The 27,008-nt window shown below is 44.8% G+C and overlaps 1 long non-coding RNA gene across 1 annotated transcript; it reads right to left on the minus strand.

The window, feature by feature from the left end:
- Positions 1–1,668: 1,668 nt before the first annotated feature.
- On the minus strand, positions 1,669–11,054 carry LOC115473798. Its single transcript, XR_003942751.1, has 3 exons — positions 11,044–11,054; positions 3,171–3,172; positions 1,669–1,783 (listed from the first exon to the last, which is right to left on the minus strand). It is a non-coding gene; the product is annotated as an uncharacterized LOC115473798 (long non-coding RNA).
- Between the last annotated feature and the right edge of the window lie 15,954 nt (positions 11,055–27,008).

The following is a 27,008-nucleotide window of genomic DNA, read 5'->3' on the forward strand; positions in this document are numbered from 1 at the left end:
TCAAACAAATGCAAGGACAGAACAGAGAAGAAGGCACATCTGGGGTGGGGGGGGAAACAACATGGGAAGCCAAGGAGGGACGGCAGGAAGTTAAGGAACAGCGGAGTAGGTTTTATCACATAGATGAGTCTTGAGGAGTTTCTTAAACAGGGCGTGGTCGGTAGTTTCCCTTAATGCGGATAGCAGAGCATTCCAGTATCGTGGACTCATAAAGCAAAAAGAGGAGGCGAAGAGCAATTTGTACCATACATTCTTGCAGTTAGGACAGTGGAGATGTAGATAAGTATGGGACAGCTTCTTGGAGTTTCTTGGAGGGAGGTCAATCAGGCTGAACATATAAACTGGAGCATCCCCGTAAACGATCTTGTGGGTTAGAGCACAGACTTTGAATTCGATACGCTCTTTGATCGGTAGCCAGTGGAGCTTCTCTCTTAGAGGCTTCGCTGCTTCAAACCGAGATTTACCAAATAGTAATCTCGCCACTGTGTTTTGCGCCGTTTGGAGCTTCTTTAGGGTTTGTTCTTTGCATCCAGTGTAAATCCCATTACAGTAGTCAAAATGGCTCAAAACGAGGGAATGGATTAGAGTCCAGAATAGGTTGAATTGAAGGAACTGCTTGATACATCTTAGTGACCGCATGGAGAGGAACATTTGTTTCAGAAGAGCTGAGACCTGAAGATCGAGGGTCAGGTGCGAATCCAGAATGATGCCAAGGAGCTTCAAGTTATCTGCAATAGGGAGGGAGTAGTGCAGCGTAGAAATTGTGCCTGGGATAGATTTATTGAATTGGGAGGAGAGAATGATGCATTGGGTTTTTTCCTGATTTAGCTTGAACTTAAATGTGTTTGCCCAATTGGCCATGAGGGCAAAACTATTCTGAATTGCATCAGTGTTTTCAGATAAAGAAGAGCGGAAGGGAATGTAGATAGTTACATCATCTGCATATATGTACGGGTGCAAGCCATGGTTGGAAAGGGCCGTGGCAAGTGGAGACATCATGATATTAAATAGGGTAGGTGACAGGGGGGAGCCCTGAGGAACTCCACAGGGGGATCTTCAAGGTGGTGAAATAGCGGAATGGACTTTGACCTGATAGGATCGACATGAGAGAAATTCTCTAAACCATTCCAAGACATAACCACCAACGCCGAATTCAGATAGTAAAGACAGAAGGAGGTTGTGGTCCACCATGTCGAATGCACTGGACAGATCAAATTGCAACAGCAAGATGTTTTTCCCAAGTGATATTTCCTTCTTAAAGTTGGAAAGGAGAGTGACCAGTACTGTCTCGGTACTGTGAAGCGATTTCTAGATAAGGCGAAATGGATTCAGCTACAGCGTCAACTTTGAAGTCCGAGTGATAAATCAAGGCTAACCCCCCCATATATAACGGACTTAGCGCATCCTAACACCACAGCTGTAAAATAGGCCTTTCTTTTATTATATTTTTGCTGGTCCCATGCTAATTTGTCTGTTAACACGTGGGACTGGCAAAAAGATTAATGCAGGAGCACTTACTGCCTCCTAACATAAAAGCATAAGAATAGCCATACTGGGTCAGACCAATGGTCCAGCTAGCCCAGTATCCTGCTTCCAACTGGCCAGTCCAGATTGCAAGTAGCTGGTAGAATCCCAAATAGTTGCAACATTCTATGCTACCAATCCCAGGGCAAGTAGTGGCTTCCCCCATGTCTATCTCACTAGCAGACTAGACGTTTCCTCCAGAAACTGGTCCAAACCTTTTTTTAAAACCCAGATACACTAACCACTATTACCACATCTTCTGGCAGCGAGTTCCCTTTAGGCCACCCTCTCCGTCTTTCTCTCTTAGATAAGGATTTCACAGCAGTCACCACATTCTGCAACAGCTTCCTTATAGTTATGTATGCTTTCATAACCACACACCTGCCTTGTAGCCCCACTGCAACAACTCCCTCAGGCTGCTTCTTCCCACAATCAGGCCTAAAGGGGGGAAGTCAGTGCAGTGGCATAGGAAGGGGGGGCGGTGGGGTGGTCCGCCCCGGATGCACGCCGCTGGGGGGGTGTCGGCTCCGCTGGTTCACTGCTCTCTCTGCCCCAGAACAGGCTACTTCCTGTTCTGGGGCAGAGAGAGCAGGGAACCAGCGGAGCCGATGCAGCTCCCAGCGACGTGCACTCGGGGCGGAGCGGCCCTCCCGCCCGCCCCCTTTGGTAAGAATGCACTCCGGAGGGGGGGTGTGCACTCCGGGGGGGGGGGTACGCACCGAGGGGGGGTGCGCCATGCTGCACCCGGGGAGGGAGGGTGCGCAGCGGCAAACCGCCCCAGGTGTCAGCCGCCCTTGCTACGGCACTGAGTCAGTGACATTGGGAGAAGCACTATTCTCTTAATGTGTAACTGGTTTTCCTCTGAGATACTGCTAAAGGAGAGACACATGTGAATCCCCTGACTCAGCCCCTGTATGGGCAAAACACGATCTATGTCGGGCATTGCATTATTTTGAATTTCTTCAATAAAGATTTGTTTGCGTCTACTACTGATCTGCTTTGTCTGTTTCCACATTGGATTTTGCAGATCAGCTGCCCTGTTGTTTCTTCAGTGAAATCTATTACAGGTCCTAGATGTGATTGATTATCATTTATTTTGTTCACTAGCAATAACTGTGATACCAGAAATTAACAACAAATTCTAAATATGAAAATATAAATTTGTCATATACTTTTAATCCCTTGCAGGATTATAGAGAGACACATGCTCAACAGGTAGCACTTATGTGCTGTAACACCCTAAGCCAGTGGTTCCCAAACCTGGTCCCGGAGGCGCCCCAGCCAGTCAGGTTTTCAGCATATCCACAATGAATATTCATGAGATAGATTTGTATGCAATGGAAGCACTGCATGCAGATTTCTCTCATGAATATTCATTGTGGGTATCCTGTAAACCTGACTGGCTGGGGCACCTCCAGGACCAGGTTTGGGAACCAATGCCCTAAGATATTCTAGAAGGCTGCATGTAAATGCTCTAGTATGCAAATGCAAGGGTGTGTACACATGGGTGGAGCATGGGAGGGGCATGGGCTGGAGTCCCAGTTATATGTGTCACTTTCAGAATACTGTAAGTTACACATGGCCTTACTTATTTATTTGTTTCTAAAATTTATAATACACATGGAGGGGCATAATCGAACAGAAACGCCTATCTCCATGGGCGTTTATCTCCGAGAACGGGTCCGTGAAGGGGCGGACCCAACCGTATTTTCGAAACAAATAGACGTCCATGTTTTATTCGCCAAGTTGTGAGCTGGGCGTTTTTGCTTTTCAGTGATAATGGACAATGAAATCGCCCAGCTCAAAAACGAATAAATCCAAGGCATTTGTTCGTGGGAGGGGCCAGGAGTCGTAGTGCACTGGTCCCCCTAACATGCCAGGACACCAACCAGGCACCCTAGGGGGCACTTTTACAAAAACAAAACAAAAGGTAAAAGAGCTCCCAGGTGCATAGCACCCTTCCCTTGTGTGTAGAGCCCCCCAAATCCCCCTCAAAACCCACTGCCCACAAGTCTACACCATTACTATAGCCCTAAGGGGTGAAGGGGGGCACCTACATGTGGGTACAGTGGGTTCGGGGGGGGGGGGGGTTGGACGACTAAGCATTAAGCAGCACAATTGTAACAGGTAGGGGGGGGGGATGGGCCTGGGTCCACCTGCCTGAAGTCCACTGCACCCCCTAACAACTGCTCCAGGGACCTGCATACTGCTGCCAGGGAGGTGGGTATGACATTTGAGGGTGAAAATAAAAAGTTGTGAAACATCATTTTTTGTGGTGGGAGGGGGTTTATGACCACTGGGGGAGTCAGGGGAGGTCATCCCCGATTCCCTCCAGTGGTCATCTGGTCATTTAGGGCACTTTTTGGGGCCTTATTCGTGGAAAAACAGGGTCCAGGAAAAGTGCCCTAAATTCTAGCTAAAAACGCATGCCTGGAAAAAGGGGGAGTTTTTTAATGTGCCAGAAAACGGACATGCAACAAAATGAAAACCAGCACACATCCATTTTCAGGCTGAGACCTAAATGCCACCTATTGACTTAGCGGTTAGGTCTCACGTACTAACTGTGCAGTAAGCATGCAGCACATGTCAACTGCCGATTACCAACGGGTAAGGGCCCCATGGTAGAAAAACTTTTCTACCGCGTTTTGAGTGTGTGCGAAAAATGGAATTACCGCCCGGGGCACATGGTAGCTGGGCAGTAGTGCCAATTTGATGCATGTTGGATGTGCATAGGTGCCGACGCACCTTTGAAAAAGGCCCCTAAATTAGTGCAGACCAGGTGTATTCTATAACATGCATAGATTTTAGAAATGCCCATGACCTGCTCACCTGCTCATTCTATGCTCCTGGTTATGCCCCCTTTTCAACTATGCAGCTTAGAATTTACGCAATTACATTACAGAATACACTTAGACAGTTGTAAGAGTGGAGGAGTGGCCTAGTGGTTAGGGTGGTGGACTTTGGTCCTGGGGAACTGAGTGCAATTCCCACTTCAGGCACAGGCAGCTCCTTGTGACTCTGGGCAAGTCACTTAACCCTCCATTGCCCCAGGTACAAATAAGTACCTGTATACAATATATAAGCCGCATTGAGCCTGCCATGAGTGGGAAAGTGCGGGGTATAAATGTAGCAAAAATAAAAATAAATTCTAATTAGTGCCAATTGGTTTGCTAACTACTTAAGTTGAGTGCGCAAATCCAGAATATGACCAGATTTGTGCATGCAATGCATCACTGGCTACGTTTGGTGGCCAAATTGGGTCGTCAAAATAGCAGACCTGTTTTTGGCTGCTATAAAATTAACTGGCCATTGACAAATATTAAGTTTAAACCAGCCAAGAATAAACCAGATATTCCATGCCGGTCATCAGAAAAGGACCGGCATAGAATATCCGATCTCATCACCAACTGTGGGAGTTAGCCGGGCTGCCTGCTGAATATCGGCCCCTAGTTCTACAGCTGGTGTAATTCTGGGTGTTGCATACTTTTGTCTTTGCCTCAGAGACAGGAGTAGCCTTCTGGAGGTCTCCTGAGGGTGGACTCTTGCCCCCCAGACAAGAAAAACTCTGACTACTAAATAAGTATTAGACATAATAAATGTTTATTCAAATAGTCAAAGAAGCCAATCAGTAATTATTGAAATATCAACAAATAAAATCCCAATAGAGTATAATACATAGCAAATAAAAACAGAGTTTTCCCTGGGAACTGTCAATATGTCCACCTGCTAGTCGACACACTGAGGCTTGCCATCCTCAGTTCTGTTTCCTCTTAAATACTTTTTTCTTCCTTTCTTCATTATCTTAATTATAATTATCCTTCCTACCTAATGAATATGCATCTTTCCAGAATATTCTGTTTCCTGTTATGGTGAATCCTGTTCCAGCACGTTCTATCATCTTCCAACTTCTATCATTTATTCTATCATTGCTTTGACAGTTTAAAGTCTGTCATATAAAGCATAAGTCTTCATTAGATAATGGGTTGACCTATGTCCTTGTTATGCAATCACTATGCTAGCAATTCTATAAGTGGGCACCTTAATGTAGGTGTCCTGATGGTGTGTGGTGAGAATCCATCCTATAATGGCATCTGGGTACCCAGATTCCATTATAGAAAACTGACATAACCCAATATTGGCCTACCTTACATTTAGACACTGTATATCACAGAGGCCATGGAAAAGTGCAAACCCTTAGGGGCGTAGCCACGGGTGGGCCTGGATGGGCCTAGGCCCACCCACTTTCCCTCCAGGCCCGCCCGCCCACGTCGCTCGCTCGCTGCCTTTTCTCCGGCCGCAATGGAAATTCTTGTCCTCCCCACCGGCGCTGCCTCGGTCCCTGCATGCTACCCAGTACCTTCGGTCCCTGCATTCTTTTCTTCGATCGTCGCTGGCAGCGCTGCCATTCACACAGGCAGCTCCGCTCCCCTCTGCCGCGTCCATCCGGCCCTTTCTGATGCACTTCCTGTTTACGTAGGGCCAGATGGACGTGGCAGAGGGGAGCGGAGCTGTCTGTGTGAATGGCAGCACTGCCAGCGATGATCGAAGAAAAGAATGCAGGGACTGAAGGTACTGGGTAGCATGCAGGGACCGAGGCAGCGCCGGCGGGGAGGACAAGAATTTCCGTTGTGGCCGGAGAAAAGGCAGCGAGCGACATGCGAGGGATGTGGGGTGGGCGGGCGGGCCTGGGCCCATCCAGGCCCACCCATGGCTACGCCCCTGACTAGAAATATGGAGGGTTTGCACCTTTCCTTGGCCTCTGTGATATACAGTGTCTAAATGTAAGGTAGGCCAATATTGGGTTATGTCAGTTTTCTATAATGGAATCTGGGTACCCAGATGCCACTATAGGATGGATTCTCACCACACGCCATCAGGACACCTACATTAAGGTGCCCACTTATAGCATTGCCACCACAATTCTCCATATGATGCATTAGCAAGAGCTTGCTTTCTTTTACACAGGTATCTTAAGCTACAAACCCTAATCTAGCAGGATGCTTAAGTAGCTTTACTGGCATCGTATGGTAGTTTGAATTAGTGTTCACGTTTCCTTTCTCAGACACAAACTTCTGTGCTGTCGGCATAGAAACCAGGGACAAGGGCTTGGATCAGGAGCAGATTCTTGAAAAGAGCAAGAGAGAGACTTGGAAAGCCATCATGTTAACGGTTTTTCAGCAATGAGACCTCTTTAAAACAAAGCACATCTGTGCTAGAAAAGTAAATGTCCTAGTGTTTATCTGGGTGCTGAGGGAACATAATACTCTTGTGGGTTTGAGATTGTGATGACTAGATGCTACCAAGCCCCTAAGTTTTTGATTTTTGGCATATAATTAGGGGTGTTCCAGACACCTGAAAATTATGTGCACGTTTATAATTTAGTAAGTTTAACTGCCCAAAAGGAATCATGTTATATGAATGAATGAAGTTTTGTATCTCCCATTCTTTTTGAACAATAGCATAAATATTATGCAGGGATGTAACTGTCCCTGAGATTGTGAAATATCCTCCCATTCTAAATGCACAGCAAATCTAACTGGATAATATTTAGAAAAAGGCATAGGATTATTTGTTTCCAGTAGAATAGTTGGTTAGGTAGATAAAGTTTAATTTTTCCCATCAAATTAGGTTATATTTAGTATGTTTTACTGTATTATGTTGATGGATCTTGAGTTATTGTAAACTGCCTTGACTGCCATTTGATTGTCAGAAAAGGATGTATGTGGAGGGGCATAATCGAAAGGGGCGTCCAAGTTTTCCTGAGGACGTCCTCGCAGGACGTCCTGGGGAAGGGGCGGGGAAACCTGTATTATCAAAACAAGATGGGCGTCCATCTTTCGTTTCAATAATATGGTCGGGGACACCCAAATCTTGAAATTTAGGTCATCCCTAGAGATGGTCGTCCTTAGACTTGGTCGTTTCTGATTTTCGGCGATAATGGAAATTAAGGATGCCCATCTCAGAAACGACTAAATGCAAGCCCTTTGGTTGTGAGAGGAGCCAGCATTAGTAGTGCACTGGTCCCCCTCACATGCCAGGACACCAACCGGGCACCCTAGGGGTCTTAGCTCCCTTACCTTGTGTGCAGAGCCCCCCCAAAAACCACTACCCACCACTGTACACCACTACCATAGCCCTTACAGGTGAAGGGGGGCACCTAGATGTGGGTACAGTGGGTTTCTGGTGGGTTTTGAAGGGCTCAGATTTACCACCACAAGTGTGACAGGTGGGGGGATGGGCCTGGGTCAGCCTGCCTGAAGTGCACTACACCCACTAAAACTGCTCCAGGGACCTGCATACTGCTGTCATGGAGCTGGGTATGATATTTGAGGCTGGCATAGAGGTTGGCAAAAAATATTAGAAAAACATTTTTTTGAGGATGGGAGGGGGTTGGTGACCACTGGGGGAATATGGGGAGGTCATCCTCGATTCCCTCCAGTAGTCATCTGGTTAGTTTGGGCACCTTTTCGTGGCTTGGTCGTAAGAAAAAAAAGGACCAAGTAAAGTCGTCCAAGTGCTCATCAGGGACGCTCTTTTTTTCGATTATGGGTCAAGGACGCCCATGTGTTAGGCACGTCCAAGTCCCGCCTTCACTACACCTCCAACACGCCCCCGGGAACTTTGGTTGTCCCCGCGACGGAAAGCCAAAAATTGGCTTTTGATTATTTTGATTTGGGTAACCCTAGGAGAAGGACGCCCATCTCCCAATTTGTGTCCTTCTCTTTCGAAAATAAGCCTGATAATGTTTTAAATATAAACAAATATGAGTTAGTGGTTCCCAGCTTTTTCTCTCACATCACAACATAGAATACAGTGGGAACAGAGAAAACAATGCCAAAAAAAGTGATTGTCGATAATGATGTAATAGTGGGTGATCATCGGATGGAGTGGTTTAATAAGGTCTGGAAAGGGTTCATTCAAAAGTGAAAGTTCTAGACTTAAAAAAAAAAACTAACTTTATTCAGATGGGGAATTACCTCAAGAAGTTGTTAGCTGGATGGGAACATCTGGAAGAAGTAGGAAAGCAGAGGACAAAACTGAAAGGAACCATTTTAAGGGCTTTGGAAAAGAGAGTAAATAAAAGTAAGATGAAAAGAAGACTACTTTGGTTCTCAAAAGTAGTAGCTGAGAAGGTTGAAGAAAAAGAGATTAACTTTCATAAACTATGAGAGATCATAGAAAGAAGAAGACAAGTGAGAAATCATTGTTCCCGCTAAGCTGAGCAGGAGTCTTCCTCCAACTGTTTAGTGTTAGGTGTTTGTCAAGAATGATTTCCAGTATTTTTAACTGTGTTTCAATTTGATATGTTTGATGGTTTATTGTGAAATTTTGGTGGGCTGTGGGATTATGCGGGCTTGACAATACCAGGAATTTAGTTTTGTCTCTGTTTAATTTGAGTTTGAAAGTTTCTGCCCAGATTTCCATAAGGTCCAGACCTATTTTGACTTTGTCCATTATTTCTGTGATGTTGTTGAACGGTATGTAAATGGTGACATCATATGCGTAGAAGAATGAGTTAAAACCCATGATCTCTAGTTTTTTTCTGAGTGGAGCCATGAATACATTGAACAGTGTTGGCGATATTGGTGAGATCCAGGATGTTGATAGCTGATTTATACCTAACCTTTTTTCCACACCCTAAATCTACCCCTGTTTCCACCCACTTTTTATGCTTTTAAATTTAGGAATTTAGTGAAATTTTGAGTATAAATGTAGGTATTCAGCCTTATTAAATTTTCAAAGATGCCAATTTGGATGCGAAGCATACTACGCAAGAGCAGATTGCTAGGGTTCTGCAGATATCTTTTTATCCACTCCGCTTGCTACATAAGTTAAAACCAATGTTGATGATGGTGGATTTTCAAAGTATGGTTCAGAGTTTGCTGTTAAGTAGATTATTGTAATGCATTGTACTTAAGAATTGCAAATTCCCAGGTGAAGGCTTTGCAATTTATTCAGAATTCTGCAGCTAGGTTGATAGTGGGTACATGGGTACGTCTAAGTTTGCCCATATAACCCCAATTTTGAAATAGCCACACTGGTTGAAATATAGGATAGAGTACAAGGTTTTGTCTATTAGTCAGCAAGTTTTGTATGGGAACGTACCTTGGTATTTTACCAATGTTATTCATATGTATCATCCTGTGCGGTCGTTGAGATCAGAGACTGCAATATGGCATACTGTGGAGGCGCCGTCTAGGGTTCAATATGCTAGTACATAAGCTTCGGCTTTTTCAGTGGCTGGCCCACTGCTTTGGAATATTTTGTCAGGGCAGTTGCGTTTATGTGTAAGTACGATCCAGTTTAAAAAGCAGTTGAAAACTTCTTTTATTGTACAGGCCTTACTTTGAGGAATGTAGAATTTGATACTCTATGGGGCTCTTTTTTGGAAGAGAAAAACTTCCAAAAAGTGTCCTAAAGCACCATTTGGATGAATTTCCTCCCAAAACAAACAAATCATATTTTTAAGACCTGGTTTATCTATGCAATTCTTCTGCAGTGTGTCCAAATCACAGGGAGGGGGGGTGTCAGGGCATTTTGAAGGTGGGATTAAGGCGGGCTTAGAATGTGCCTAACCCTTGGATGTTTTACAGCCATACTGGAACAAAATGAAAACGTCTAGGTTGAAAATCTAAACGGTTTGGACTAGACCTCTTTTTACAACGAATAAGGCACAAAAAGGTGCCCTAAATGACCAGATTCCCACTGGAGGGAATCAGGGATGATCCCCTTCTTACTCTTCTAGTGGTCACTGACCCCCCTCCCACCACCCCCCAAAATGTGAATAAAAATAGTACTTACCAGCCTCTATGACAGCCTCAGATATTATAGCCAGGTCCATTAGCACAGGATGCAGACCCCTGAAGTAGTGTAGTGGTGGGTGTAGTGCACTGTAGACACGTAAACCCAGGTGCACACCTCCCCCTACCTGTTACACTTGTAGTGGAAACTGTGAGCCCTCCAAAACTCACCAGAATCCCACTGTACCCACATATAGGTGCCCCCTTCATCCATAAGGGCTTTTGTAGTAGTGTACATTAGGGGGTAGTGGGTTTTGGAAGGCTCAGCAGACAAGATAAGAGAGCAACAGTGAGATGTGTACCTGGGACCATTTTTATGAAGTCCACAGCAGTGCCCCCTAGGGTGCTCCATTGCTCTTCTGGGATGTCTGGGGGACCAGTCTGCTAAAAATGCTGGCCCCTCCTACATCCCAATGGCTTGATTTTGTGCATTTTTCACTTGTATGGTTTTTTTTTTATAATGATTTGAAAAGATAAACACACAGAGCACAAAACCTTGTTACAAATGGTATTTTCGAAGAAAAAAAACAGACATTTTGCAGTTTCGAAAATGGCTATATTTCCTATTCGGATTTTGGATGTTTAGTGCAAAATGTCCAAAGTCTGACTTAGACATCATATCAAAAATGCCCCTCCACATATTGCCATCCCAAATGTATGGTCCACACCAATGATGTTGGATGAGTTGCACTATTGTTTTATGTGATATGTATGTAACTATATATATATTTTATTATTATTATTATTATGTTTTGATGTGATCCACTTAGGTTTAAGCGAGTATAAATTTTTAAATAAATAAATAAAATTCGCAAAGTATGCTAAGCCCAGATTTAATGTGGCACAAGGCCTGCAAATAACAGATTAAGAGACTCTTTTACAAAGTGGTGGTAAGACGGTGATAAGGCACACTCAGGGGATGTTTTTGGAATCGGAGAGTATGCATGCCCTGTGATAATAGGGCTAAACGCTAATTTAATATGCTAACCAGATAGCATAGGAATGCCCAGTGCCACCCACAACATCCTCCCCCCTACACAAATATTTTTTAATAGTTTATGCATGCTTAGTGCATGAAAATAGGCAAAATACTGCAAAATGCGTTAGCCTGTTTTCCCACACTAGCTCCGTGTTAAGGGCTTAACACCCTTTAGTAAAAGGGCCCCAATGTTAGAAGCATACATTATTTCAATATTGGGCCCCCTTTCTTCTACAATGAACTGAAGAAAGGCAAGTATTATCAGGATAGTAGTCCAAGGGTTGCCTTGTGAGCTCTGAACCATTTCAGTACTGAACTGCAGTCTTTGGAGAAGTTTGCTCATGTTTGCTCCTTCCATGCTGGAGCTGTATTTTGCAAGTGAAAGAGAAGTCTTAACACATAGCAGAGACATGAGCAGCAGAAACTTTTGTAACTCTGCCAGGCAGCAAGCAAACCAGACTACATTTTGTACCAGTATGCTACAGACGGTGCTAAGTGTAAATCAGTCTAACAACTCACATAGCAAGAGAAGCCAAATATATTTGTGATGTCATGGTTATTTTGATACTTGAAGGACAAATAACCTATTTTTCAATGCGCGACGCTTTTAATCCTGCTCCCTCATTGATAGCGTGAATAAATGGTCTCAAATTCTGCATCACAAGGCATTGAAGCTGCATTTAGAATAAGTGCCTAAACAGTGGGACCACCTGTCAAATAAGGACAATGAGCTAAAATGTTTGTCTCATTCATACGTTTTGCTATTGTAATAAAGAATGTGTGGTGGATTACTTGCCTGCTAGCAAAAATAATTACCGCCGCTTTAGATTAATATTGAAAATGAGCTGAAAAATGTGTACCTTTTGGGAACCATGAAAAGGTTTCAGTGGATTGTTTCGGAGCTATTATGAATCACTTACTTTAACTTCTCTTCTGCTACAGCTGAACAATATAAATATTCCAGGCTAAGGAAACAGAATCTTCTAACAAGCTAGATTCATAATTACAGCACTAGAGTGTCTAAAAGAAACAGATTGCAGGTCAACGTATTTTATAATCGTTCTAATAATTGTACATTTTCCACGGTGTGCATTTTAAGAAGTACAAGAGTAGTAATTCTTATTGCCTACTGTTTATTTCCATAGCTCTGCTAGTTGTATACAGCACAGCAGAGATCCATATATAGTAAACAGTCCCTGCTTCGTGGAGCTTACAAGCCACATGAGACACACAGACACGACAAATAATTTTCTAGCTTCACTTAACCACTACAGTAAAAGATGTTTCATAATCATAAGCATTTAAGCTGCCTCCATACCACTGATACACTGTAAACTGTGAGAAAATCATATCTTCTCTATAGAGACAATGAATATATTCTTTCCTTTCATTCGTGACATCAAAGTGGAGTCTTATTGTGAATCTGCTGGACCCCGGGGGATTAATACTTGGAAGAGCAATTCTGAAGTGAGAAGAGCAAGTTTCTTTCAGACAGCTGTGAGCCTGGGACTGAGTGTTCCATAACGTGACCTTTAGCGTCTTTTAAGAGGATGATGAGTTCCCCTTTTTGTGCCTTTTCATGCCTTTCTTTTAAGAAGCTTCAATTTCTTTTCTAGGCATTAGGACCTGGGAATGGGGTGATTGATTGCTGCAAAAATGGAAGGTATAGGGCGCTGACAATGGGCTACAAAAATGGAAGAATTTTTTTTTTGACCTTGTGAAAAACCTGACGTGACTGTTTTATGCAAGGAAAACATGCCCTCTTACAAATTAAGGAGCCCTTTTACTAAGCTGTAAAAGTGCTAATGTGTGCCTAATGCAGCAAAAAAAATGGACTATTGCAGGACACGTTACAGACAGAGGCGTAGCCAGACCTCAAGGCAGGGGTGTAGCCAGACTTCGGTGGGAGGGGGGTCCACAGACCAAGGTGAGGGGGCACATTGTAGCCCCCCTCCTGCCATCGCAGGACGTCAGACTCAGAAACAGAACGAAGGAAGAAGAGGAACCCCGCCAGCAAAGGCAGGCGACGGTGGGGTCAGGTTGACGGCCCCACGTAGCTATGCCTCTGCCTCAAGGTGGGAGGGGGCCAGAGCCCAAAGTGGAAGGGCACATTTTTGTCCGCTGCCCCCCCCCCCCACCGCCACCCTGCCACTCCTCACCCACTGCCGCCGCTGCATATACCTTGGCTGGCGGGGGACCCCAGCCCCCACCAGCTGAAGCACCACCGCCACTGCCGCACATACCTTAGCTGGCGAGGGTCCCCAACCCCTGCCAGCTGAAGCCTTTGTCCACTAAAATGAGCATGCCGGACATGAGGGGAAGAGAGAGCAGGGTAGGCAATGCGACGGCGCCTGAGACCAGTTCTAGACAAAGGCTTCAGCTGGCAGGGTTGGGGACCCCTGCCAGCCAAACCAGGGGTCCAGAGCCAATTTGGGGGGGGGGGGGGCTACGCCACCGGTTACAGAGTCACGTGTTAGTTTTTGAATGTGCATGCACTAACCGTACAGTAAATAATTTTTTGTAGTTTTTGTGGGGAGGTGTCAGGGGTGGAGAGTGGTCATTCCTGCACCAACCAGTTAGCACATCTACATTACCACACGCTAATTGGCTAGTGCATGGATAACGCAGGAGCCCTTTCTGCCTACAAAATAGGAGGCAGTGAGTTCTCCCATAGTAATTTTTAAAAATGGTGGCACACTAATGGCAGCATTAGCTCCTGATTATTAATGGAAAAAAATAGAAAGTTGGGGTTTTTAGGGTCATGGTAAAAATAGCCTTAGTGCCTGAGAAAGACCTATGTAAGGGTACGCTATGGCCTACTTTTACTGCAGCTTAGTAAAGGACACTCAAATTGCAGAAATGAACCATAACCCACAAATAATCTCTTCGGAATAAATCACACCTTTTCACTTGTAGGTCAGGGAAAGTTACATTCAGATTACAATTAGTATTTACTACTACTACTATTTAGCATTTCTATAGCGCTACAAAGCGTACGCAGTGCTGCACAAACATAGAAGAAAGACAGTCCCTGCTCAAAGAGCTTACAATCTAGTAGACAAAAAAATACTATTTCTTTGTCCCTAGAGGGTTTACAATTTTAGGGCTAGATTTACTATTCATTAACATAGGTCTCAATACTATCAGTGGGACCTATTTTCAGCTAAGGGCATAACTTCCATTAATGCTCATTAACCATTAACAAATCTAGCTCTGAGATAACAGAATAAAGTCACTTGCCCAAGATCCCATAGAGACTCCGTAGGATTTGAACCTTGGCTTCCCTAGTTCTTAGCCTACTGCTCTATCCACTAGGCTACACCTCCACTCTGATTTATTGTTTGATACCAACAAGTTATGAATATACAAAGTATGGAACAACAATCCACTTCAGCTGGAAAAAAGAGAAGGCATGGTCAATTAGGATTAGGATTTATTTACTGTCTTTTTGAAGAAATTCGCTCAAGGTGGTATACAGCAAGAATAAGTCAAACATAGGCAATAGACAATTACAGCAGTAAAAATATTTAAATAACAATACAAATTATGCCATAGTATGTCAACACTATATGCAATAAAACATTTTAATAGACAGCATAGGATGTACACAAAGATGGAACATATAAATAGATCAGATAGAGTAACAGGAGTTAGAACATACGGGAATTAATTTAAAGAAAGTTGCACCAGTGGTGTTCCTTGGTCGTCTGCCACCTGGGGCAGATCACCTCTGCGCACCCCCCCCCCCCCCGGGTGCAGCACGACCCCCCCCCCCAGGTGCAGCGTCCCCCCCAGCGCATCACCACCCCCCTTCCCCCAGTGCATCACCTCCCAGCCCCCCCCCCCCCCCGGTGCATTCTTCTTACCTGCTGGGGTGCTGGGAGCAGCCGCGCGGCTGTCAGCTCCGCTGGTTCCCTGCTCCCTCTGCCCTGTAACAGGAAGTAACAGCAGAGGGAGCAGGGAGCCAGCAGAGCCGAGCTCCCTGGGCGGACCTCCCCCCTCTGCCCCGCCCTTGGTACGCCACTGAGTTGCACATGAAGTCAGAAAAGTGCTTGGGTATAATCTCAGCTAGGGTAGGAGTGGATAAGCAAGCCCTGCTACAGTATATGCAGCCGGTGCCATTCCTTGTGTCTGTGTGTGAGACTAGCAAATTAGTTACTGCTTCCCTTAAAGGCTTGAATGAAGAGAAAAGCTTTCACCTGCTTCCTGAAGTAGAAATGTTTTCTCTAGTGTACAGTCATCATAGCAATGTTGTAGAAAGAACCGAATCCTTAATACAATTCTTTGATCATAAATAGATTCATAAGAAGGCTTCTTAGGGCATTCATATATATATATCTCATGCAATCTGTTGACAAGTGGTTATTTTGTGAAATGATTCTATATTTCTCCAGTCTCTCTAGGGTTTACCATGGTCTGAGTGGATGAAACTCTCAAAAGATTTTGAACCTACTTTTCTTATATAAATGATAGCTGGAACTTAAATCTAAATGAATTTAAAATAATTCTGTATCAAATACAAAGCTGGGGTAGATGAGTAAGCCTAATGGTAAAGTAGCATGCTGGGAACCATTGCCCTGGGCTGGCTGGGGACAGGGTCTGCCATAGAAACCATCACACTTGCAGCAGCCCTCATAAGCCATTCGTAGCATGGTACAACCATGTAGGTGACAGAGAGAGAAACAATAAGACAAGTGGGGAGCTTAAAAAGTAGCTACGATATTGGCTGCATTTTATACATAACTAGCCGTTAAGCCCGTAAAAACGGGCGAGATTTCCAGCGACCCTCCTCGCCGCCGCTCCCTCCCCCCTCCGTGCCGGGCCCCCTGCACTGACCTGACAGCGCCTCTCACCTCCGTGTGAAAGCAGTGCTTCCACACAGAGGTGAGAGGCGCTGTCAGGTCAGTTCAGGGGGCCTGGCACGGAGGGGGGAGGGAGCGGCGGAGGGGATGGGGGGAGGGTGGAGGTTGGTGCGCGCGATGTTCGTTTCCAGGCGGCAGCGTCCGACAGTGACTCCAACTCCGTTTCCCTCTCTGTTCCGCCCTCTGACATCATCACATCTTGAAGCGAGGGCGGGACAGAGAGGGAAGTCTCTACTGCGCATTTGCAGGTGAGTCGGTCACTTGCCGTTTATATGTTTGATAGGTATTTCCAAAGTAAATTTTCTTTTCCATAGGTATAAGAGGATCCTTATTTCCTGTGCTTCATAGCACTGCACATCTCCACTGAGAAAACCAAATCGTGGCTAGTTTTAGAAAACTATGCACCAGTCCCGTATAGATTCTAACAGATATCTCAATCAAAATTGGGTCCAGTAATTAATTCAATTAGAGCAAAAATCTTCACACTATTTTTAGAGTTTTCTAGCTCTCAAACATATAAGAAGTTTTTTCAAAAACTTATATTTGCAATTTTCATGTTTTCATATTTTTCAAAGGCAACCTCAGCTCATTGCCAAAAATATAAATCTGGCAATGTAACTAGCACCCACTTACTTCTTCATCGGTTCAGCCGATTTTCTTAATTTTTAAATTTCAAACTCTTTTATTTTTATCAATTGAATTACTTATCTTTTCTTTTGTAATCAGACCAAAGGGTTCAACTGCCCGACATGCATGTTTCGCTCTGCACCGAGCTGTGTCAAGGGCTGTCCCCTATAATAGAAAACCCAATATATTAATATATTAATATTGATATTAATACATTTTCCCAACAGTTAGAAAACCTTCCTTCATAAGTTTTCAAAACCTAGGTAGTTTTAAAATTCTAAATATCAAAAACTCTTACCTACAGTCTCTCCCAGCGTCAGCTCTACTTTATTATAACGGGTTTACCCCTTCTCAAGATGGCGCCGGCGTTCTCCTCTCTTACTTAAATATTTTAATTATCTCTGACATCATGGATCCTCCCCTGGGCTCTATTGGACGTCTAAAACTGAGTCTCACTGGTCTAACCAATTAGTGACACCCATTCTAACTTGGCATTTAAGCCGGCCGGTGATACCGTATTTAAAAAAAAATGTAAAATTGTTCACAGTAATTTAATAGCTCCACTGAGAAACATATGACTGCCCTATAGCAGTGTGAAACAAGATGGACTAAACCATTTCTCAAAGCGCACCCCCACAGGAGTGACTGAATGTGGTAATCTAGTTAGTGGTCAGTGATCCCCCAGAGTCTATAAAGTTGTAGTGTCAGTTGTATGTCTAAGTTCCTGAGTGAGTTCCTGAGACGCTACAGCACTTGTTCCAGAGTTCCTGAGATGCTATGGTGCTTGTTTCTGAGTGAGTTCCTGAGATACTACAGCGCTTGTTCCAGAGAGTGTTCCTGAGATGCTAGAATGCTTGTTCCAGAGAGAGTGCTCCTGAGAGAATTCCTGAGACACTAGAGCGCTTGCTCCTGAGATGCTGCAATGCTTGTTCCTGAGAGTGTTCCTGAGAAACTACAGTGCTAGTTCCAGAGAGAGTGTTCCTGAGACGCTATAGCACTTGTTCATGGGTGAGTTCCTGAGATGCTATGGCGCTTGTTCCAGTGAGTGTTCCTGAGATGCTACAGTGCTTGTTCCAGAGAGAGAGAGAGTTCCTGAGATGTTACTGCGCTTGTTCCTGAGTAAGTTTCTGAAATGCTAAGGCAATTGTCTAGTGAGTGTTCCTGAGATGCTACAGCACTTGTTCTAGAGACAGAGTTCCTGAGATACTACAGCACTTGATCCTGAGATGCTACAGTGCTAGTTCCAGAGATACTGTTCCTAAGATGCTATAACACTTGTTCCTGGGTGAGTTCCTGAGATACTATGGCACTTGTTCCTGACAGTGTTCCTGAGACACTACAGCGCTTGTTCCTGAGCAGTGGTGTAGCTATGTGGGGCCATGGGGGCCTGGGCCCCCTCAAAATTTCCTCCAGGCCCCTGGTTTTGCTGGCAGGGGTCCCCAATCCCCGCCAACTGAAGCCTTGTCCAGCGCTGGTCTCCAGTGATGCTGCATTGCCTGTCCTGCTCTCTCTTCCCCCTCACATCCTGCACACGCTCCTTTTAGTGAAATTGAGCATGCTCAGTTTCACTTAAAGGAGTGTGCAGGATGTGAGGAGGAAGAGAGAGCAGGCCAGTCAATGCAGCGGTGCCGGAGACTGGCACTGGAGAAGGCTTCAGCTGGCAAGGGTTGGGGACCCCCACCAGCCAAGGTACTTTGCTGCAACAGTGGGTGGGGAGAGGCAAGGCAGCGGGGGGGGGGGGGCTAGGCGGTGGGGCACCAGGCTAAAATGTGCCCCCCATCTCAGGCTCTGGCCCCCTCCCACCACGAGGTCTGGCTACGCCCCTCTTCCTAAGACACTATGGCACTTGTTCCTGATAGCCTACTGGGTGATTCTGGAGTTAGTATTCTGCTCAGATGGTTGCCCAAATTTTGCGGTGACTTGCAGCCACAGCCTTGTTTTCCACTGTGGTCTAAGGGCTCACAGTTCCAAATATAACAGCAACGCTCACATTAACAATCATTTCTCCTCTCTTCAACAGCCCTATCTTGTCAGGCTTCTACAGCATAGTTCATGTCACTCATGCACAAATCCAGGTCTGGCTCTAGTTAGGACACTCAAGTCTGAGCCTTCACAAATAAATGCACTCTTTACCTTGGCAGTCTTCTAGTCCTTCTCTTGTAACCTCTGCATATTTACTCTTTACCCCCAGGTGCAAGCCTTAGAAATAGGGCCACTCCTTGCTTCCCTGGGACTCCCCTACAGGTACTGCAGCTCAGCCAACACCTAGGGAGGATTCCATCATTCTCAATCTTCCTCCAGGAGACCTCTTGCCTCAGGATCTCCCTGATCTACTCTGCTCCAGGGCATTTAACCACCTCCCAGCCTGAGCCTCAGACATGGCAGGTTAGTGCCACCTGGTGTAAGGTGGCTTAACTGCAACATCCGTGAGGGTGTGTTCTCAGAGACACCTGCTGCTGTACCACTCACTCCCTCACACCCAACATCACACTTCCTAGAACAATCTTGCGTACAATAAGTATTATATTCTGTTTTGTTTCTATTTATATGATAGTAATTTCCAAAGCATTTTATCCAGGTATATGGACCATGTGAAAATTGCCAACCCTTCCTGAGAGTAAAAGTACACACAGATGGTTCTTTGCATTTGTGTGGATGTTGGGACTCATTCTTTTCCCTTGCATGAAGCTGCTCTTTGCTACTACTACTACTACTACAAATCATTTCTATAGCGCTACCAGTTGTACACAGTGCTTCACAATTGAACATGAAGAAAAGACAGTCCCTGCTCAAAAGAGCTTACAATCTAAATCAGGACAGACAGACAGGACAAATAAGAGATAAGGGTAGGGCAGACAGATAGGACACATAGGGAAAAGGGACTATTGAAGAGAGGAAGACAAGATAAGGTTACAAGCAGGTGACAAGTTAGGAATTAAAAGCAGCATCAAACAGGTAGGCCTTTAGCCCGGATTTGAAGGCAGCCAGGGATGGAACTTGACGTAATGGCTCAGGAAGTCTATTCCAGGCATAAGGTGCGGCGAGATAAAAGGAACAGAGTCTGGAGTTAGTGATGGAGGAGAAGGGTGCAATTAGGAGAGGTTTGCCTAGTGAACGGAGTTCCTGGGAAGGAGTGTAGGGAGAGATGAGGGTGGAGAGGTAGTGAGGGGCAGCAGAGTGAATGCACTTATAGGTTAATAAGAGGAGCTCGAACTGTATACGGAAACGGATAGGGAGCCAGTGAAGTGACTTCACAAGAGGGCTGATATGGGCTTAGCGACTTTGCTATGCCCATATCAGCAGCAGCTACCGTAGGCAACCACCTAGTTTGTCTATTAGTTAAGCAGTCCCTGAAGCCACATGTACAGACAGTTGTCAAAATGTTCCTACCATACATATGAATTATTTTAGAAAGGGTTCTTTTTCATTGGCATCAAAGACCTCTTTCTACTCCCTTCCTCTCACTTGCTTTCCTTAGCACAATTCTAACCTGTGGAAACAACAAGCATTTAATTGTTTTTGAACTGGTTTTCAAGTTGTATATATATATTTTTTTTTCTTTTTAATTCCTGCCAACACTTTTTACAGCATGCCAAAATACTTTTTGCTAGCGGCTGTCCAATTCCGTTTTTATGATTAGTGGGTGGGTGGGTATAGTGTGACAGGAGGGCTGTTTGCGTAATTTATTAACAGCTCACCGTGACAGATTCTTCACAGCTCTTCTAGCTGTTAGTGACTAATGAAAGCACTGAGGCAAGGAAAAAAAATCCCAGAAAAACAGTGTGTATTTTTATATTAAAAAATTGTAATTAAGCTTCCCTACCACTGAATGAAAAATACCGTTGATATATTTTGAGCTCCACAATATATTTCTAAGGTGGAACAAATGTGAGTCTGACTGGAAGGGCAACACAAATTATGTTAGCATCTTCAGTCAGTTTTCTCTGCAGCCTGTACATCTATTCACCTTGCAGGTTAGCAGTTTAAGAAACCCATTCACCTTACTCTCCTTTTTCTTATGACATTCTGTAGCAAGGGCTTTTCTGTCTCACTCGGTAAGATGTTTCTCAAGCACATCACTTAAACCCAGTGATTTTCCTTTCCAGCTCACTACCTTTCTGGATGTGAATTGCATCAAATAAATAAAAAAAATAACCATTATGAAAAAACCTCATACATAATAGCAGGCTGTTATTTAGTAAGGTTATCACGTCTCAGCAAAATCATGATTTCTCTTTCTTTCCTCCACTTAAACTGATTTCCATAACAGAAACTTGAAATATACTTTGAGATATGCAAACAACTGCTGATATGTATTTAGGAGGCCAGGCAAACAAAGAGAAAAATATGCAGCAACTTATAAAGTATAAAGATATGGACGAATTGGAAATTTTGGTCGCATCTACTTCTTACGCGCATTACACTGCGGCTTACAGAACTACATGTGTGTGACCCAGAACAGAATCCAATGATGAAGTCTTCTTCAAAAGGTCGACCATGAGGTTGTACAACAGATCGTAGCATGAAGATGACACTCAGGGGTTAATTTGAATTTTACGAAAAATATTCCATGGAGGAGAGAGGCTAAGAAGCAGAATATATAGAAACAGAGAAAACGATGGCAAAGATCATACGGCCTATCTAGTCCACTCATCTTTACCAACTGCTAAGTTCTTCAATCCTTTCCTCTACATCAGAGATCCACTGCCTGGTGTGGAGCGAAACGTCAGGAAAATGCACCAAAATGCTCCACCCCAGGCAGTTATTTTTCTTCCGTAGGCGGACTTCTATAGTGTTGCATCGCTATATTTTAGAGTATAAATTGACACATTAAGGGACATTTTACTAAGCTGCCTAGGCGCCTACGCACCCCCAACGCACGCCACTTCGGAGTTACCACCCAGTTACCGCATGGCCTGGGTGGTAATTTCATTTTTTATACACATCCACTACTCGCGCACCGGAAAATCATTTTGATTTTCTGGCGTGCGGTGAAAATCAAACGGTAACTCTGACTTGATGCCCGTAGGCGATTACCGCACAGTTAATGCGAGAGACCTTACCGCTAAGTCACTGTCTGGCAGTAAGGTCTCAGACCCGAAATGGATGTGCAGCAATTTTTATTTTGCCGCATGTCCATTTTCGCCCAAAATTTTTAAAAAGCATTTTTGCAGGTGCGCTGAAAAATGGATCTGTGCGTGCCCATAACCCACGCCTACACTACTGCAGGCCATTTTTCAGCACACCTTAGTAAAAGGACTCCCTAGTGTTGCTTGAATTGACCCCCCCCCCCCCCCCCCAAGGCAGACATTCATTATGCTGAAGCACGGCCCGTCTCGGGTCTTGAATAAAGCACACTTGTTCCATTCTTGAGAGCCCTTTGCGCTTTTTTCTGGACTGTTTAAACTAAAAGTAGACAAAGCAATGGGGCCAAATGACATACATCTGAGGGTACTGAAGGAACTCAGGGGTCCTTTTACAAAGGCGCACTGAAAAATGGCTCGCAGTAGTGTAGGTGCGGGTTTTGGGTGCACGCCAATCCATTTTTTAGCGCGCCTGTAAAAAAGGCCTTTCTTTGGCCGAAAATGGATGTGCGGTAAAATGAAAATTGATGCATATCCATTTTGGGCCTTAGACCTTACTGCCAGCCATTGACCTAGCAGTAAAGACTCACATGGTAACCAAGCGGTAATGACCTACGTGCGCCAAATGCCACTTGGCGCGTGTCCGTTACACGTGCCCGAAAATAAAAAATATTTTTCAGACACGCGTATCGGACGCGTGCCAAAAATGAAATTACTGCAAGAGCCACGCGGTAGTCAGGCGCTAACTCCATTTTGGCATGCGTTGGCCACGCGTGGATGCTTACACGGCTTAGTAAAAGGGCCCCTTAATGAAGTTCTGGCAGCTCTGCTGTCTGATCTTTGCAATGCTGCTTTAGAGTCTGTGGTAAATTAATGGAAACACGGCTAAAACAGAAGAGCATGCATTTATGGAATCGAGTGGGTTATAGTAAAGGTAGGTCTTGTCAGACAAATCTTATCAATTTCTGACTAGGTGGCCAGAGATTTGGATTGGGGGAGAGAGTTTAAATTGACACATATAGTGCTGCTTGACTTGACCCCTGAGGCAGGCGTTAGTTATGCTGAAACACGGCCCATGTCAGGTCTTGAATAAAGTACACTTGTTCCATTCTTGTGCTTTTATCTGGATTGTTTGTACTGTGTACTTTGACCCTCTCCGTTGTATGCTACTTTTAGTTTAGCCAGATCCTCACAAACAGAGGTCTAAAAATTGTTTGATGTCCACCTCACTTCCATTCCTATATGTGTTTGCATTCTGAGGTCCAATTCCTGGTCCTTCATCTGAAAAAAAAAAACATTTCTTAAGCAATTCTATTTTACCCTCATCAACCTCTATGTATTCCTTCTCTTCACCACTGATTTCCAAAACACTATTTTTACATTTCCTCCTTCTTTAAAAAAAGGTATTTTGTCCCATTTTACTGTATTAGCTATTTTTATTTCCATAAGTACATAAGTAATGCCACACTGGGAAAAGACCAAGGGTCCATCGAGCCCAGCATCCTATCCACGACAGTGGCCAATCCAGGCCAAGGGCACCTGGCAAGCTTCCCAAACGTACAAACATTCTATACATGTTATTCCTGGAATTGTGGATTTTTCCCAAGTCCATTTAGTAGCGGTTTATGGACTTGTCCTTTAGGAAACCATCTAACCCCTTTTTAAACTCTGCCAAGCTAACCGCCTTCACCAAGTTCTCCGGCAACAAATTCCAGAGTTTAATTACACATTGGGTGAAGAAATATTTTCTCCGATTTGTTTTAAATGTACTACACTGTAGTTTCATCGCATGCCCCCTAGTCCTAGTATTTTTGGAAAGCGTTTCCATGTTTGTTTAGCTGACTGCTTTACAACCTTCTTCTAGTTTCTCCAAATATTGTCTCCCTCTTTCTGTGAGCTCCCGTAACCTCTTTTTCCTTACTTTTCACCAAGTATCACCTTTCATCTTTCCCACTGCATTTCTACGTTGCCTAGAATCTTGGTGACTTGTGAGCATAGGCGTAGACTGGGGGGGGCGAGGGGGGGCAGTGCCCCCCCAAACGACGCGAGGCGCTGCCGCGCCATTAGTTAAAAAAAAAAAAAAAGTTTAAAAAAAAAAAAAACACATGCAGGCACGCGCTCCTCTCCGTCCGATTGGCTTCCCTGCCCTCTCTATCTGCGTCCCGCCTTCCTCTGACGTCATTTCCTTTCGGGCGGGACGCAGACAGAGAGGGCAGGGAAGCCAAGCGGACGGAGAGGAGCGTCTCCGTCTACTCCTCTCTCTTCCTCCCTCCCTCCCTCCGGCGCAGGCAGCAGTCTTTTCCAGCGTTCCTGGCAGCGGTAGCGTTGTACACGCTGCCTTTGGCTCTGCCCCGAAGCCTTCTCTTCAAGTTCCTGTTCCCGCATAGGTGGGAACAGGAACTTGAAGAGAAGGCTTCCGGGGCAGACCGAAGGCAGCGTGTATATCGCTACAGCTGCCAGGAACGCTGGAAAAGACTGCTGCCTGCGCCGGAGGGAGGGAGGAGGAAGAGAGGGGGGTAAACGGAGTCACCATCTTGGACCTCGCGGGGGGGGGGAGGGGTGGGGAGCAGAGGGAAGATGGATAGTACTGGGAGGGGTGGGGAGCAGAGGGAAGGAGCAGGAGATGGATGGGACTGGGAGGGTGGGAAGCAGTGGGAAGGAGCAGGAGATGGATGGGACTGGGAGGGTGGGAAGGAGCAGGAGATGGATGGGACTGGGAGGGTGGGAAGCAGTGGGAAGGAGCAGGAGATGGATGGGACTGGGAGGGGTGGGAAGGAGCAAGAGATGGATGGGACTGGGAGGGGTGGGTGGGGAGCAGAGGGAAGGACCAGGAATTGGATTGGACTGGACTGGGAAAGGAGGTGAGCAGAGGGAAGGAGCAGGAGATGGATGGGACTGGGAGGGGTGGGGAGCAGCGGGAAGGAGCAAGAGATGGTTGGGACTGGGAGGGGTGGGGAGCAGAGAGAAGGAGCAAGAGATGGATGGGACTGGGAGGGGTGGGGAGCAGAGGGATGGACCAGGAGATGGATGGGATTTGGAGAGGTCAGGCACAGCAGAGGGAAGGAGCAAGAGATGGATGGGACGGAGGGATGGTGAGCAGAGGGAAGGAACAGAAGATGGATGGGACTGGGAGGGGTGGGGAGCAGAGGGAAGGAGCAAGAGATGGATGGGACTGGGAGGGTGGGGAGCAGAGGGAAGCCTACTGGAAAGAAGACACTGCATAAAACAGAAGACACTGGGATCAAAGCGAATAGAAAAACTACATGATCAGACAACAAAGGTAAATAAAAGTTTATTTTATTCATAATTTATTAATTGAAATGTCAGCTTTTTGAAATGTGCATCTGTGATATTTTGCCTGTAAATTTCATTTCCTTCCTCCATATTAGCATATTCATTTGCATATGTATATATGCAAATGATATGCTAATATGCTCCGCCCATTTTTTGCCCCCCCAAATGAAACAGTCAAACTACGCCTATGCTTGTGAGGACTGAAAGTAAAGACCAACAGGTCAAGTTTTCAGGATATTCCTAAAAAGTGTAAGGGAGATTTACATACAATGGAAGTAGTGGGCATGCAAATGTCTCTCATACATATTCATTAGGCATATCCTGAAATCTGACCTGCTGGCAGCCCTCAAGAACAGGAAGGGGATACCAAGGTCCTAGATGGTGCCATTCAGCTAACAACTCGCTGAAGTATTCCCCTTTCTTGACAAAGTGAGGGGCCCTTTTACAAAGCTGCGTAAGCATCTATGCACGTCCAATGTATGCCAAAATGAAGTTACCTAGCTGAAATAACATTTAATCATCTCTCTGACCTCATGTGCCACTTTCTTTAAATTAGTACCTTATTTTCTTACTCCCCTTACTCTCTTACCTATCTATATGTTCCATCTTTGTTTATACCCTATGCTGTCTATTACATGTTCTATTTCATATTGTGTTGATACTATAAGTAGTATAGTATGCCATATTTTATATTGTTATTTGAATATTTTTGCTGCTGTAATTATCTATTGCTTATGTTTGATTTCCTCTTACTGTATACCGCCTTGAGTGAATTCTTTCAAAAGGGAGATAAATAAATCCTAAAAATAAATAAAAAATAAAAAGAAGGCTATTAGATATTTCTCATGTTTTTTAATCCAGTTTACTATATTTAGGACCCTGTCTGATGTGCTTCTTCCGGGTATGAAACTGGTTTGGTCTCTGTGGATTAGGATTTTTATTATCCCGTTGAGTCTGTTGGCTAAAATGTTTGTTAGAAGTTTGGCATCTGTATTTAGAAAGGAGATGGGTCTATGTGATTTGCAGAGATGGAGGTTCTTCCTTTTGGGGGGGGGGGGGTTATTACTCTTTTATCTTGTGTAAATGTTTGTGGTACTTTTACCAAGACTAGTTCTTCATTCTTAGTAGGATGGAGGAGAGGATGTGCCAGAATTTTATTTTTATAAAACTCAATAGGAAAACCATCTAGGCCTGTTGCTTTTCCTGACATGGTAGATTTCAGGGTTCCAGTTACTGGGTTCTCTAGTTGGTTTCTATGATCTTGAATAAGGGCAGTTAGGTGTGTGGTTTATAAGTTTGGGGCCATTTGTTCTGGGGTAACTGAGTTTTCTAGGGTGTATCGTTTACTGTAGTATATGGTGAAGCAGTCTGCAATTTCCTTTCCATCCCTTCGGAGTGTTCCATTTTCATCTTGTATTTCTGTGATGGTGTTCTGGGCTATTCTTTGTTTTAGCTTTGCTGCTAACAGTTTGTCCATTTTGCCTCCTAGAATACAGTGGTATGAGGTGATATAGTAAGCATCTCTAGAAACACTCCCTCACTGAGGTTACAGTTCAGCCACCATACAGCAGGTGGTGCTAAATCTGCCATGTCAGAGACTGAACTGCAAAGACAATGTAGCATAGGGATGTTAGGCTGCCTGGCCAGGAGAGCAGGGCTCAACAGTGAGCAGGAAGTAAAAACCCTCAGGCAGAACAGAACAAAGAGGCCTTGGGAGGACAGAAGATGCCCTAGAGTATAGGTCTCCATTGCTTGTGTGTAAGCTGCCAGATCCTGGAAAAGGTAAGCTCAAAGAATGTTGTCCTTGAGGTCTGGCTGCAGGCAGTCCGGTGTTATG

Source organism: Microcaecilia unicolor, chromosome 7 (genome assembly GCF_901765095.1).
Source record: "Microcaecilia unicolor chromosome 7, aMicUni1.1, whole genome shotgun sequence".
In the NCBI taxonomy this organism is placed as follows: domain Eukaryota; kingdom Metazoa; phylum Chordata; class Amphibia; order Gymnophiona; family Siphonopidae; genus Microcaecilia; species Microcaecilia unicolor.